At 41.7% G+C, this 15,879-nt stretch overlaps 1 long non-coding RNA gene across 1 annotated transcript; it reads right to left on the minus strand.

Annotated features, from left to right (window-relative positions):
- Positions 1–1,559: 1,559 nt before the first annotated feature.
- On the minus strand, positions 1,560–4,331 carry LOC123623530. Its single transcript, XR_006729874.1, has 3 exons — positions 4,284–4,331; positions 2,980–3,101; positions 1,560–1,732 (listed from the first exon to the last, which is right to left on the minus strand). It is a non-coding gene; the product is annotated as an uncharacterized LOC123623530 (long non-coding RNA).
- Positions 4,332–15,879: the final 11,548 nt, after the last annotated feature.

Here is a 15,879-nt window from a genome sequence, read left to right on the forward strand (position 1 = left end):
TTCTCTTGACACATGCAGACGGTTTTTCTTTTTCTTTCTTTGGTTAACCAGACTAACCTCAACCTAAACCAAGCAACTGTGTCCTGACAAAAATCTCTGGAGTTCTGAATTTTCCTACTGCTGAAGAGGTTGCTTTGAGGTAAAAGACCTATAGCTTGAAGAAATTGAATCGTTTAAAAATATATATACACACATATACATACACACACAGAGCGGGTCCTCAAATAACATCATTTCGTTCAACACTGTTTCGTTATAATGTTGATAAGAAAAAAAGTCACTTCCCAGCCAGACCACTAGGTTTATATGTTGTGTCTACGTGGACCCAGGGCCAGTGAGTGTGGGTGTGTGTGTGAGTGGCCCTGCAATGGGATGGCCTGTCCAGGACTGGTTCCCCCCTGGCACCCTGAGCTGCTGGGACAGGCTCCAGCCACCTGGGACCCTGAACTGGAATAAGTGGTAAATAATTATCTTGCTTATTTTGATTAATCTTTCTTAAATGTATATATAGCTCCCATTTATTTCCATGTTTAATATTAGAAGACTTTTGGTCCTTACTTAGAACTTTGTTGATGTTTTTGGGACCAGAAATATGCTGTAGGAACTTAACTCTTGTTCATGTCAATTAGCCTGAGGTAAAATCACCTAAAGTCACAGTTTGCAAGAACTCGTCAATGATGTTAAGTGAGGACTTACTGTATGCAGGTGGTCCCCAGGATTCAGATGAGATTGGTTCCTGACATCGTCTTTAGGTTGGATTTGTGTGTAACTCGGATCCCTGATGAACAGTGCATATATGGTAATAATAATCCTACTCCTATGATGGCTCACATGTGGTGATAATAATACAGTGTAATACTGTAATAATAATAATACCTATATACTGTAATAATAAGTTATAGGAACTACTGTACTCTTTCTTTTAATTCAAACAAACAGAAGATAAAAACAAACTCATACAAAAAATTTAGATAGGAGAAATTTCAAAAAAGAGTAATAAAGGTCCACACTCACCAAATGTGGCATCAATGTCTTGCTCACTTTGAGGCAAAAAGGCAGCTGACATTAATCGGAAGATGATGATGGAGATGGGGAGAGGAGAGTGGGTGCTGGAGAATCAGGATTTGATTCTGTTGCTGGAGGAGGGAGCTGACCACTGAAGTCGGTTACTTGAGGAAGCTATCGAGGGTTGTTCGCACAGCCTTTTTCTTTTTTTCATCATAAATAGCCTTGTAGCAGCTGAGGATCTCACTGACTCCACAGGAAACCTTTGTAAACCGCTCCATGTTAGGCTCTTGCTCCTCAAGCTCAGCAAATCCTGCTGCAGTGAAATGGAAGCCTTCAGCTAATTCTTTTGTTGTAGGCTTTCTGGGCTCTGCATCTTCTGATTCTTCGTGTTTTTGTGTCTCTATCAGCTCCTTCTCTGTCTATGAGACTCGTCCCCAGCATAACGATGCTGCCCCAAAGAACCGCTTACACCGTGTGGGTTTATTTACATGCACGTAAGAAACTAGTTCCCAAATTATTTACCTAATTATTTAATTATAAATTATCTTTATGAGAAGCCTCGGGAGCCCATTTGTAAATACAGAACGATGTAAATTGGGTCGTCCGTAACCATTTTGTTGAGTATCTTCCCTGTCCCCAGTACAAGGGCACCGGTCTAGGCATGTGGGATTTATCAGTGCACGCAGCAGACCAACAAAAATTGCTTCTCTATGGAGTTTACACTCTAGTGGAGGAAAACAAACAATAAATAACAATAGATATAATTGAGTTACGTAGTATTTCTAAGTACAGCAGAGTAGGGTGCTAGGGAGGGCTGGGAGGCCTAGGGAGGCAGGTAGGGTATTAAACAGAGTGATCAGGGAAGGCCTCACTGAAAAAGCCATCAGCAAAGCCTCGGAGGAGATAAGGGAGCGAGCAGTGTGGATACCTGGGGATATTCGGAGGGAACAGTTAGAGCAAAGGCTCTAAGGCAGGCACACGCCTGGCGTGTTCAAGAAACAGCAAGGAATGAGCGAGGGGACCAGTCACAGGAGACAAAGTCAGAAAGCCCAATGGAGTCAGAAGTATTGAGCCTTGGAGTCCTTGTGAGAATCTTAGCGTTTACCCCTAGGGAAAGAGGGAGCCGTGGCAGAAGTTAGAGAACTAACAGGGTGATACATGCTAGGACTTTTTGTCCTGTGAATTCATTTTCAGATACTGTGTTTTGGAAGTAAAATGCAGACATAGTCCGAACACATCGTTGTTTCCAAAACCAAATAAGAAGACTTGAATCTCTCCTCGAGGAATCATAACAGTAGAAAAGAAAAGTAGGACCAATGAGCCAAGTCAAAGATATCAATGTTAATGACTGCTGCGTGCTCAGGACATGGGGACCGGCCTCACCTGCAGACATTCTCCATGTTCTCGGAAAGGATTTCACATGGGCTGAAGCAACCTTGCACCAGGATCCCTGGGGGGGTTGGAATTAGCCCAGACTTGGTTTTCGTGGACCCTGAAATACTAACTGGGACTTCCCAAAATATACTTGATGTTGATTAATGATAAAAGGCCTCCCTGTTCTGTTCCTTTGAGTATAGGAAAACCCCTATCTCTAGGTGATCTGATCTGGTCTCTGGAAGATTTCTCCTTTATCATACTGGAAAGCCTCAAGTGGTAAAAGATACCAGCTCTCATGAAGACCTGGATTGGATGAATCTAACCCAACAGCCAGCCTATGATAGAGTTTGAGCCCCATTGTTTTGATTCCTTCTCAAACTGGTCACCACACTACCTTTACGTGGTAGAAATGAAGAAAGAAAGAAAGAAAGAAGCCTCCCCAGAAAGTCACTCTCCAGCCCGCAAACCACATCATTCTCAATTCAGGGCTAGAAAATCCAGCACAGACTTCTTTTCTGTGCAGGGGAAGCAAAACCTGCCATTGAAAGCAGGTTTAAAAAAAAACAAAAAGAAGAAGAAGAAGAACAAAAGTACCATTTTGGAAGGAGGTTGAAGAGGGATTGCCCAATACTTGGAATACACTTTAAGATTGAGTCCCATCGTCTATACAGAAAATTGTGTGCAGTCCATTCCCGGAGGCCCTGTGATGAAATCCCCTGTGGAGTAAACAAAAAGAGAATGAGCATCAAGACCCAACAGGACTGACTCGACCGGAATCAGAAGAGGACTGGCAAGCTCACAACAAAATCATAATACTGGTCACAAAATCCTCCCTAAGGCTGCCAGTTTCCAAAAGTGTAGCCAGAACAAATCAGCATGCTGAAAGACAAGTATGAGAGACTCAGACAATGAGACATTTTTTTTGAAGGCATGGCATATTTTACCGCTCACCTAGAGAGGTGCCACCGCTGGTGAGAAAAATGAATGTCTTCTGCAGAGAGAGTAAGACATCAAAAGGATCGCAAACCCTGGGATGATTTAAAATAACACTCATTGTCTTTTTGATTTTTTTAAGTAGCATTGAATTAGGCCCCTGTTAGCTAAAGATTTACAAACCCAGGCCACATTCCAACAGTCTCAGCAACTTCCAGCCAGCTCCAGGAAGCTGCTGTACAAATTTTTGGGAAAGGAGCCTAAAGAGCTGGAGCCACCTGGTTTCGGGGTTACTTGGGGGCATAGAGTTTGCTTGACCTGTTCTTTAAGGGCCAAAAAATAGCAACTGGTATTTATGAATCTAAGCCTTATTGCTGGATGATAAGTTGCCTATTTTATTCCTGCCCTGAAAAAGGAAAGTTCCATTTTCCTGTGAATCCCTGAAATGAGAATTGCCTCCTTGCTGATTTGGTCCAGAGACTGATAGAAACATTGTCTTGACAAACAGTAAGCTTTGTTCTGCTGACAAGGCTTTCCCCAGACCACAGTGAGGTGTAAAAACCAAGGCTCTGGGAGCCAGTTGGGGGGCAACAACCCCAGGGCCCAGGGATTTCCCAGAAGTTACCTCCTTCACTCAAGTGGGTGGGAGAGTGGCAGGGCCAGGGGACATGGTTACCTTGCCCAACACCCATGGCGGGCCCTGCCATCATCTTCAGCAGAGAGACAGTGAAAGCAACTCTCTTCTTGGATTTGGTAGTAATTTTTTGGAATCCCCCTAGAATTTAGGATGAGTTGGAGAACTGTCTCCAGAAGAACCTTGTGGATTGAAAGTCTGTCAACTGAAGTTGCTGGTTTTGAATTGAGGCCCGTGCCAAACACACATACCCTCCTAAACCGACAGGATCAACCCAGCCATAAGCACAAAACACAGACACCCAAGAGAAAATAAAGATTCCAGATGCAACCTGAGGACATCTCCACACTTAACTGCGACCTCTACCACCTTTGGAAAGATTAACAGCTCAGACAGCGCTTCGAGTGACTTTCAGGAGGGTTCATCCTGAACACTTCTTAATCACAATGAGCATAATTTATTCTGTCAACATGTGATTCATAGGATTTCATAAGTCATCTCATCCACCCTTCTCATTTTACATATGAGGAAATTGAGGGCCAAAGAGGGGAAATAACTTGCCCAAGGTCACACATGTTTATGAGTGAAACAGAATCTTAAAATTTATTCCCAGCTACTGATTAACTTACAATTGTTCAATTTCCTGCTCACTCTTTCTATGAGAGTTGATTAGCATCACAAAATTTGTGTTTAAGAAAAAGCCTGGCATGTTACTATCTAAAAGAAGGGAAACTCAATTGGACCAGCTATTTCTTATCTGTCACGGCCTGAGAAAGCCGTTGCACCAAGCCCTGGTAAACAATGTCACTTTGGGTAACCAGATAGCCCTGAGGGTCACAGTTGCAAGGCTCAGGAAAATAAACTCTCTTCCACTTTATGCTCCTTGCTTGGAGGAAAAAAAAAACAACAGCTCTCAACTCTAGAATTAGCTGTCCCACTGTCTTACTGAGACATCATTTGTTACATACAAGGACTCTTTGCTTTTGCAGAAATTAGACATTTAAATTAAAAAGTCAGTTCCCAGAATATGCAATAGTGGTGTTCCAATTTCATGGAAAGAGCAGGTCTTTAGTTATCTGAATATACGGTTCTCATTTTCCTTAATTGGATTATCAGGAAATTCAGAGGCACAATAACATGAAAACACTATTCACATGTAGCATGTTGGTATGTTGCTCTAATTATAGCAATTTGTCAGTACTATGTGTAGCTGGACAAATCTTCCTTTGAATTATCTGACTTCATGTTTTTAACACTTTTCTTTTGGAGAAATCTCTTCAACTTCCTATTTCAAGTCATGAACCAGTTTCTATATGATGGAATCAACATCATGTGTATTTGAGGATCCTTACTTAAAATGAATTTTAAATTCTATTTTTCATACTTAGATTGAAGAAAATAGTTGATCCACCTCAGGGTTTCTCAACCTCAGCACTGTTGACACTTTGGGCAGATAATTCTTTGTTGAATGGAACTGTCCTGTGGGTTATTGGCTGTTCAGTGGCTTCCTTGGCCTCTACCCACTAGATGCCAGTAGCATCACCTCCCGCAAGTTATGACAACCCAAAACTCCTCTGGACATTCCAAATGTCTTCTGGGGGCCACAGTCACTCCTGCTTGAAAACCACCGATATAACTTATTTCAGAAAGAGTCCTCATTAGAATGTAAGCTCCATAAGAACAGGAACTATGTCAGTTTTATTCATCACTGTATCCAGCATACAATAGGGCATTTTTAGAAAAAGTATTTGTTGATTGAATGAAAGATGCGATGTGGTATCAAAAAGGAAGCCTTGGATATAGAATATTCAGACATCAATCTGCCACTCCCTAGCTATGCCATTGAGCTAAACCACTTTATCTCTCAGAATCTTAGCGTAGTAATACGTATTGGAGGAAATAGTCTTTACTTTGAGATTACTATCCTGTGGATCTCAAATGCAAATTTGTGTGAAGATGTTAGTAACCTGTGAAATGATCTTGAGATGGACAATAAAGGATAAAGGCCTCGAAGTAGTTGCTGAACTCCAGAGAGTGAGACCCAGGCCAACCTAAAACAATGGTTCTTGCTCCCCCTATCACCAAGAGCTCTGATCCACACTGTTTGGCCTTGGGGTCAGGTAAGGATGGAGGAAGGAAATGGAGCTGGACCTAACAGCTCTAGAAAACCAGAAAGATGTGTCATGTCGACTGGGTAATTAGACAGAAACCTGCTTATGGTTTCTTTACACAACAACAACCCAAGCGCTAAAGGAAAACAGTGCGTTCCTAAGCAAGATAGCACAGGAGCAGGTGGGAATTAAGACCCTTATAAGTCTTTAACACCAAAAGACTATGGTTTCCCCATGCCCCCTACCATACAGACAAACCAGTAGAAAAATTATGTGTATGTTTGTATGTATATAAACACAAAATCTGACTGTGTTCTTATTCTCCCCTTTAAGTAGCCAGCTTTGGTGAAGGCCTAAGCACATGACAAGTCTATCTGTTGGAGAGTCCAGAATAACTTGCTAGATAGTGGACCTCCAGGGCTCAGGTTCCACAAAGAAGGAGAGGAGATATATGGGCCACACCTGTGTATGAGTGGGATGCTGTCAGTGGTGTGGACAGGAGACTTCCACGGGAAGCCCATCACATAACACATGACAACTGATGCCCCCAGAGCTATATAACATATACATATATAGTGTGTATATGTGTGTGTGTATATATATATGAGAGAGAGAGAGAAATTTAAGGAATTGGCTTATGTAACTGTGGAAACTGACAACATCGAAATCTGCAGGGCAGGCTGGAAATTCCACCAAGAGTTGATGTCTTGCATTTGAAGGCAGTCTGAAGGCAGAATTCTTTCTTCCTCAGGGACCTCAATCTTTAATCTTTTCTCTTAAGGCCTTCACCTGATTGATTAAGGCTTAGCTCCATTGTGGAGGCTAATCTGTTTTGCTCACAGTAGATTTAATTCTACCGATTTAAATGTTAATCATATCTAAAACATATCTTCACAGCAATGTCTAGACTGATATTTGACCAAACAACTTGGTACCATAGCCTAGCCAAGCTAACATGTAAAATTAACCATCACAGTTGTGAAAATATTGTTGCCCTTTGAAGAACATGGGTTTGAACTGCACGGGTCCACTTATACGTGGATTTTCTTCTGCCTCTGCCACCCCTGAGACAGCAAGACCAACCCCTACTCTTCCTCCTCCTCAGCTTCCTCAATGTGAAATCAATAAGGATGAAGACCTTTATGATGATCCACTTCCACTTAATGAATAGTAAATATATTTTCTCTTCCTTATGATTTTCTTAATGACATTTTCTCTTCTCTAGCTTACTTTATATAAGAATACAGTATATAATACATATAATATATAAAATATGTATTAATCAACTTTTTATGTTATTGGTAACCTTTTGGATCAACAGTAGGCTATTAGGAATTAAGTCTTTGGGGAATCAAAAGTTATACTCTGGAGCCAGGCACAGGGATACACACCTTTAGTCCCAGCTACTCTGGAGGCTGAGGCGGGAGGATTGCTTGAGCCCAGAAGTTCGAGTCTAGCCTGGGCAGTCTAGCAAAATGCCATCTCTTAAAAGAAAAAGGTTATACTTGGATTTTCAACTTCAAGGGGGCTCAGGCCCCTAACCCCTGCATTGTTCAAGGTTCAACTATAATTGTTTTTAATTGCATAAACTACTTTTTAAAATTAACCATTAGTGTTTTCTATGTTATAAAAGTAATGCATACTTATAGTAAAAATTCAAGCATTACTGAAACATATCAATTCTTATCATTATCATTATGATAATAACCATTTATATAATAGTTTAAGTATTTAATATAATTTACTAATTTAATAATGGTCAACACTTATTGGGTCCCTCCTCCTTTACTACTGTGCCGAGTGACTACTGTGGAATGTCTCGTTCAATCCTCACAATCCCTCTATGAAGTGGGGACTATCATCATCCCCGTTTCAGAGATGAGGAAACTGAGTTTTAGAGAGGTTAATTAAGTGGCCCAGCGTCTCCCAGTTAGTAAGTAGCAGAGCTGGAATTCAGTCCTGGATTAGTCTGATCTTAGAACTCACTCTGACTTTTCATCTTCCTAACCCTAATTTTACTTTATTATTTATCTTTTTAAAATTTTCTGCCTAGACATGTAATGTCTTCTTACTCTAAAAAATTCAAACATTAGGAAGCGAACACCCCATCTATTCCTACCCCACGGGTAACTACTGTGAGGAGTTTGATGCATATACATGCAGATTTATTTCCATGTTTATATGACTATAAATATGAAAAGTATGAATCACTATCCAATTGCAGGTTAGACAGTATCCAAGATAAGATTGCCCAAGAGTGGTGATGAAGGCAGGGTTTGCAGTGGTGTCTACAAACCAATCTTAGACGCAGCCTGGTCACGCCCACGTGTCATCAGAGCCTGCTAGCTGACTTCTGGATGGGCGCTTCTCCCTGTCTTCTACTACTCTTGTAGCCAAGACCTGTCATACTAATTATTATTCAGGCTTTCCAAATGAAACGTAACACTACTGCCTCAACCCATTGCTTTCCAAGTTGAACTAATATTCCATAATCTCTCTTTTTTTCAGTCCTTGTATGCTACTTCTTCTTCCTCTGGATTTTGTTACACTAAATTCAGCAATAGATGTATTTCTGCCGTGGGGAGGAGGACTGATTTGTGTAGCAAGAGTGGTCCTTTTATGGGATCAGCAAAAACCTGCCAGCCCCTTTCTGGCTCTCCAGGCCAAAAAGAAAGAAACAGAAAGATGGCCTATGATGCCATTTTATCTTTCCTTATCTCATTGAGAATTTCCCAAACTTCGGTCCCTCAACTGTCATCTTCACTATTTTAGCCTTGTCTTAGTGCCACTGTTACTACTATTATAGACTTAATTTTTTTTTTTTTTTGAGACAGAGTCTCACATTGTTGCCCAGGCTATGATGAGTGCCGTGGCATCAGCCTAGCTCACAGCAACCTCAAACTCCTGGGCTCAAGCAATCCTCCTGCCTCAGCCTCCCGAGTAGCTGGGACTACAGGCATGCGCCACCATCCTGGCTAACTTTTTCTATATATTTTTAGTTGTCTGGCTAATTACTTTCTGTTTTTAGTAAAGATGAGGTCTCGCTCTTGCTCAGGCTGGTCTTGAACTCCTGACCTCCAGCGATCCTCCAGCCTCGGCCTCCCAGAGTGCTAGGATTATATGTGTAAGCCACCGCCCCTGGCCCTAGACTTAATATTTTTTAAATCAATTTACTGCTTTAGCCTAAATTTGCCTGAAAACTTCTATTAGTGACAGAAATGAGAAGCTAGTATTGCTTGCCAGTGGAAGGTAGCTATAAAATAAATAATTACCAGTTTTTAAGTGTATTCATATAACATCTTTTTCCTAGTTTGAGAAATATTGCTTTAATTGTCTAGCTAGAATTCCACAGAGTTTGATTGTTAGTGGGATCTCTGAATGCTGGAAATATCCACAAGAAAGAGAAATTGTAAAGAAAGCTGTCAAAGGTGCAGGCTTTGCTTGGCTCCCTCAACTAGAGATTGGTGGAGCAGAGAAATTGACCCAAAGCACTGACAGTGCTTCATAGTTGATGGATTTATATGTGCATACATTTAGAATCAGGCTCTTATAACTTCAAGCAGAATGTAACCCAGCCACAGCTACGGAACCTGAGGGCCTGGGGAGAGAATGTGCCCCGTTCCCCTCGTGGATGGATGGCAGTAGAACAAAGTCATTTCTCCTGATCTTGGCCCTCTAGTCTTCCTATAACCTACCAGGTGTGTTGGAGTCAAGCCGAACTAGTGTTTTACTTATCTATTGCTGTGTAACAAACTTCCCCAGAACTTACTGGCCTAAAACAGCAACCAATTTATTTCCTCACAATTCTGTGGGTGAGGAATGTGGGCAGGACTAGGCAGGATGATGCTCCTACTCCATGCAGTGTCGGCTGGGGTCGTTCAGCCTCTTTCAGCTGAAGATCAGGTTGGGTAAGAAGGTCCAAGAAGGCTTCATTCACATTCCTGGCATCTCGCTGCTTCTCCAGAGGGTTTCCTTGGCCAAGTCACTCAGCTAAGAAGCAAGGTCTGGACCACAGATCTCTGACCACCCCCCACTCCCACTCCACCCTCCTCCTCCCCCCTCCCCCCCACCTCCCCTCCCCCTCTCCTCTCCCTCCCTCCTTTTCCCCCTCCCCATCCCCTCTCCCTCCCTCTCTCCCACCATGACTAGCTAGGCTTCCTCACAGAATGGAAGCCTCAGGATAATCAAACTTCTCCCATGGCATCTGGCTGCCATGAGTGTGACGGAACATTCCAAGACAAGCAAAGGCAGAGACTGCAGATCTCTTAAGACCTGCCTTACTCTCTTCATCAAAACTCATTGCAGAGCCAGCCAAGGTTCCAGGTCAGGAAAAATCAGTCCTACCACTCAAAGGGAGGAGTAGCAAAGAATCTACAGCCCTCTTTAATTCATCTCGCTTGGGTTCAGACCCCAGCTCGACGACATCTTAACTATTTGGCCTTAGACAAATTGTTTAACCTCAGTTCTCTCGTTAGTAAGATGCAAGTAATAATATTTACCCCATTAGATCATTGTGAGGATTAAATAAGATAAGCACGTAAAGTGATTAGCATGGTGCCAAGAAGACAGTAAGTGTTCAATAAATTGCAGCTATCTCCTTCCCTATCTGTCAAGAGCTGATTGTCCTCCAATGTTATGAGGCTTAATAACCTCAGCTTTGAGAACCATTATCCTAGGATGGAATACTCAGGCGCAATAAAACATTATCAACCAAAATGTTAAGCAACAGGGAAATGCCCTCGGATATCAGTCTTCCAGCCATCCCAGACTAAACCTGTGTCCAAGCCAAAGCGGAGGCTATGAATTGAAAGGTTTATCTTTGAAAGCTGACCTTTAAACATTCTGAAGGCCTGTGTTTGAAAACAGAGCTAAGGAGCCAGGCCATAGCTGTTTGGAGTCTGATCTTCAAATGACAATTTCATTGATCCGTATGTTTATTCTAGTTCCTGAATCTGCTTTGTGTCTTAAATAGAATGAATGCCAAAGATATTCCCTCTGCTTGCAGTCAAGGCTCAATGATTTAGTTTAACTGGCCTATATAGTAAGTAGAATACTGGAAACGTTTGCTTGGTAAAGGAATGTGTCCTATATACTAGTAGTTTCTCAACTGAAGATGATTTTGCACACCCTATCCCCTGCCAGGGGAAATCTGGCAATGTGAGACGTTTTTAGGAGTCACAACTGGAGAGTGGGAGTGGCACCAATGACACCTAGTGAGTAGAGGCCAGGGATGCAACTAAGCATCTTATAATGCACAGAACAGCCCCCCCATGACAGAGAATTCAATGGCATAAAATGTTAAATAATGCCGGGTTGAGAAACCCTAGTCTAGGCCATCACTGCAATGCAATTTGCTTTAGGAACTGATAGAAAATTTGAATGGGGACAGGCTAACTTGGAATCCCCCTTAGCCACTGAGTGACTGAAGGACCAAATGGACGTTATTATTTTGCCTGTTAGGTAAATCTGTTGTACGGACTCAGAAGCACGGGGCCTGGAGGTGGGAGTTATATTGTGGGAGGCAGTTGCTTTCCCCTAAGCACATATTCCAAAAGTGCTTTTTAACAATTTGAAGGTGGTCTGTAAGATGATGATGATGACAGATGTAGGAGGAAACAGTGTGAAAATAAGTCCAGGCAACAGGTGGAAAAGGTAACCAGAGATGACATCCTTTTCCCATACGCTCTGCTCTCAAGCATGACCACCCCTAGCCCGCTCCTTCCTAGAACCTGAGAGTACTTCTGCAAGCACCCAGAGACAAGTGCCAGAACTTGAGTCCCTTATTTATCTCTATACCCTCTAGTACCTCCAAGAGCCAGGGAGGAAACTGGATGGTTATTGGTTATTGAATGAATGAAAAACCAAAGGAACAAATGAACCAGTTACTCAGCCAAAGAAGCAAGCAAGCAACGTGTTAATTTTTTGTCATCATAAACCAGCACTTCGATTTTTTTCAAGGTGTCTAAAGCAAAGGTATAGAATCAAGATTTGAAATTTTGAAAAAGACCACGTATATTTTGATACATATCTTCAAGTACAATTCTTTGGGAAAAAAAAAAAAGCTTTTTAAAAAATGATTGAGGAAATGCCTTACAGCAATGAGAATGAATGCACTATTGATACATATGACAACACGGATGAAATTTCACAGATATCATGGTGAACAAATGAAGCCAGACACTTGCACAAAAACCCCTATTGCGTGATTCCATTTATGTAAAGCAAGGTTTCTCAACCTTGGCATTAGTGACACTTGAGACCAGGTGATTCTGTGTTGTAAGGGGGATGTGCTGTGAATTGTAGGATGTTTAGGAGCATCCCTGGTCTCACTAGACTCCAGTAGAACCCGCTCCCCATGTATGACAGCCAACGAAGCCTCCAGACATTGCCAAATGCCCAAGGGTGGGGTGATGGCCCTATGTTGAGTAGCCCTGATACAAAATTACCTACGGTGTTAGAAGAGTGGGTGGTCCAGGGAGGGGCCCAAAGGGGATTTCTAGGATGCTAATGATACTTTTTTATCTTGGTGCTAGCTAATTATGTGCTTTCACTTTGTTAAAAATTCATTGAGCCAAATATGTTTTGTGCCCTTCTCTGTAGGTATAAAGTTTGTTTAGAGAAAAAAAAAAAACAGAGCTATAAGAATAGGCAGAAGAAATTTAAATGGCTGATGGGGCAAAGGATTTGAGCTGGTAGTAGAATTTGTACACTGTTCCAACATTTTCTAACAATATAGGTTTATTTCTCAACATTTTTTGCTCTTTCTGAAGTTTAGATAAGATTTTACAAAATGTAGTTTGGACAAAAAAATTTCTCTGCTCATCTTTAGAGGCAGAAAACCCATGGAAAAATCAAAGTATGAATGTGTGACCCACAGAGTTCTGGACCAGAGTGTCCTCTGGCCAGCCCCCGAACTTGGCACCCAGCCTCTAAGGTGGAGTTTCAAACACATTTACAGATTACATTGTTGCAATTATCATAAAAAGGTTCCGTTTGTCAAAGTTCCCTTCCTTGCTATGGTAACTGTCAGGTTCTTAGGCTTTTGTTGTTCAACTTGTTCTCACAGTGAGTCATTGCTGTGACCGAACAACAACAAAAAAATCCTCCTTTGAAATGTCTCTCTAGATACACTGGGACCCTTTAAACTTGTCAGGGCTTAGAAATCCTATTGAAGTGACCTCTGAGGGCCTTGTCGGGTTCTTTTCTTGTGCAGGAATTTTGCTTTATCTAATATTGTTTTAAATAAATAGACCAATGGCTGGAGCCTGGAAACATTTTTTGCTCTTTAGGGATTATCTTTGCAAAGTGGTGATTGTAATTTAACCTATCTGACATCTAAGTCATTCTATTTTAACATTTCTGTGAAGGGAAAAGCAAAAACCAGAGACAGGGTGCTGAATGGTTTGGAATATACTCAGGACATTATTTTTCTGGAATTCCCCAAAGGGAAATTCTCTCAACTTTCCCACCCTTTATTTTATCCATTTGCAGAGTAGGTTCTGTAACTTGATGCCTGACCCAGGTTTTCACCGAGCTCAAGGATGTACATGGACACAAATATATGAACCCAATGTCCTTTGAAGGTTAAGATTTCTAATGAGATTACAAAAAGCCTCAGTACGAGATATTCTTGCAACAACAGAAAATAGATGGTGAATCTTCTGAGCCCATTATATTAATATCTCATTTCCCCCAGGTGCTTAGCTGTGTTTCCGGAAAATGACCATCAACATGGCCACAATGTCCTTGCCCTGGGCTTCCAGGAGATAGCACAAAATCCACTGTTCTTTTGTTCACTTGAGGCACAAAGATGCCTCCCTTTTTAAAAGACAAATGGGATCCAAATTTATAGAACTAATGAGAAGTTGGGGGAAAGAGTCACGCCCTGGAGTTTTCCATCACAAAGAGAAAAGATGAAATTTCCTGACAACACGCAACTGTGGCCTGTGAACATTGGAAAGGTGATGGGAAATGTATCCCAAGACACTTTCCTCCTTTAAATCAAAAGATATGTAGAGCTAGTGAAATAGAAGTTGTTATTTTATCTTTTAGCATGGGTTTGCAAACAACTGCCCAAGAGCTAAATGGATCCGTGCTCATTCATTTATCATCTGAGGCTATCTGGCCTTTTATAGAAAAAGTTTGCCGACCCTGTGAGTTTTATTTTTACCTACAACTTGTATTAATTTTTAGTTGTCAGAATTATGTTGTCTTCATTTTTAGTTTTTACTCTTTTGTAAGAGACAAGGTCTCCATTGCAGTGGCACAATCATAGCTCACTGCAACCTCAAACTCCTGGGCTCAAGCGATCCTCCGGCCACAGCCTCCTGAGTAGCTGGGACTACAGGTGCATGCCATCATGCCCAACTAATTAACTAATTTTTTAATAATTTTTTTTTGTAGAGATGGGGTCTTGCTATGTTGCCCAAGGTGGTCTCAAACTCCTGGCCTCAAGCGATCCTCCCAACTTGGCCTCCAAAAGTGGTGGGTTTACAGGCGTGAGCCACTGCTCCTGGCACTAGTTTTTGCTCTTAAAGAGTAAAACTTCTTGAGATATACCTGCTTATTAGGTTCCCCTTGTGATACATTTATGACAACATGGAATTTTTGTCCCATCTTACCACCCTTAATCACTCTCTTTCTCTTCCTCTCCTTCCCTCCCTTCTTCTCTCCATCTCCCTCCCTTTCTTTGCCAATGTCCTATTCCTTCTTACCCACCTCTCTACATCCCCAGTAAAGAAAAAGGGATTTTTGGTAAGACAGAGAAACAAAAGAAAGAAATGCTAACATCATAATACACCAGCATATTTCAGTAAAAGATGGTCCTTATTGGCCTTTGTCTTAGAAGATGCTTCAATCTAAAGACCCGGAAAGACACAGAGGTATACTGAATCAGAATGTCTCCAGTGGGCACAAGAATCCGCAATTTCCACCAATCTGTTACAGTGTGAGCCTGCCCCAGAGGTTAGACTAGGTCCACAAACTCTTCTGTTCATGGGCCACTTTCTATACCCGTCTCTCCTCATGCAGTGCCAGCAGGGTTTGTGTTTGGACGTTAACACAGCTCATTCTTCCTATCAACTGTCTTGAATCCCCTCTGCCCTGGCTACCAGCTTCTCAAGGGATGTAGATCTTTTTGCAGGGCCTGGAGTAGCTTCACAGGGTTAGAACAAATAGCTGTTTAGAATGCATGAAAATGTAATATCCAGCTTAGATGTGCTTTCTGCTGAGCTATGCAAGGAATGGGAGACTGGGGCACATGGTTATCATACAGCAACAATCTTCTGGATTGGAACCATGTGTGCAAGCATTTAATACCTGGAGGCAGTTAAGACGATGACCGTGCTAGACAAATGTCATTAAAATCCTGCAAACCTCGCACCCCCTTTTATGAGGGAAAGCTCAAAGCAAACAAGCTATTCCCCCCAAGATGTATCATATAATTGATAGCTCTTTGGGTATTGTATAAAGAAATGGCCTCTGCTCTAATACCGAGTTCCTTTTCTAGAATCCATACTTGGTGCTAATCTCCTCGTCTTGCCAATGCACCAAGAATGTTAAGCAGAATTACCTTGCTTGTGCCCCTGTTGAAAATGATTTTAGCATATTTTTCTCTGTGGACTTATCAGAACTGTGTTATAATTTCATGTTTACAATCTCTGTCACCAGTAAGATTGGGAGTTTCCTGAGGACAACCACTTCTGCAAACTTGTCACCTCACCTCCCATCATGCCTTGTACCCACTCTAGTTGATGTTGAATGGATGCATCAATTACTTTATTAATCACAGAAAGAAGACAAGATGGTCTTTGTTTT

The sequence above is a fragment of the Lemur catta genome, chromosome 18, assembly GCF_020740605.2.
Source record: "Lemur catta isolate mLemCat1 chromosome 18, mLemCat1.pri, whole genome shotgun sequence".
In the NCBI taxonomy this organism is placed as follows: domain Eukaryota; kingdom Metazoa; phylum Chordata; class Mammalia; order Primates; family Lemuridae; genus Lemur; species Lemur catta.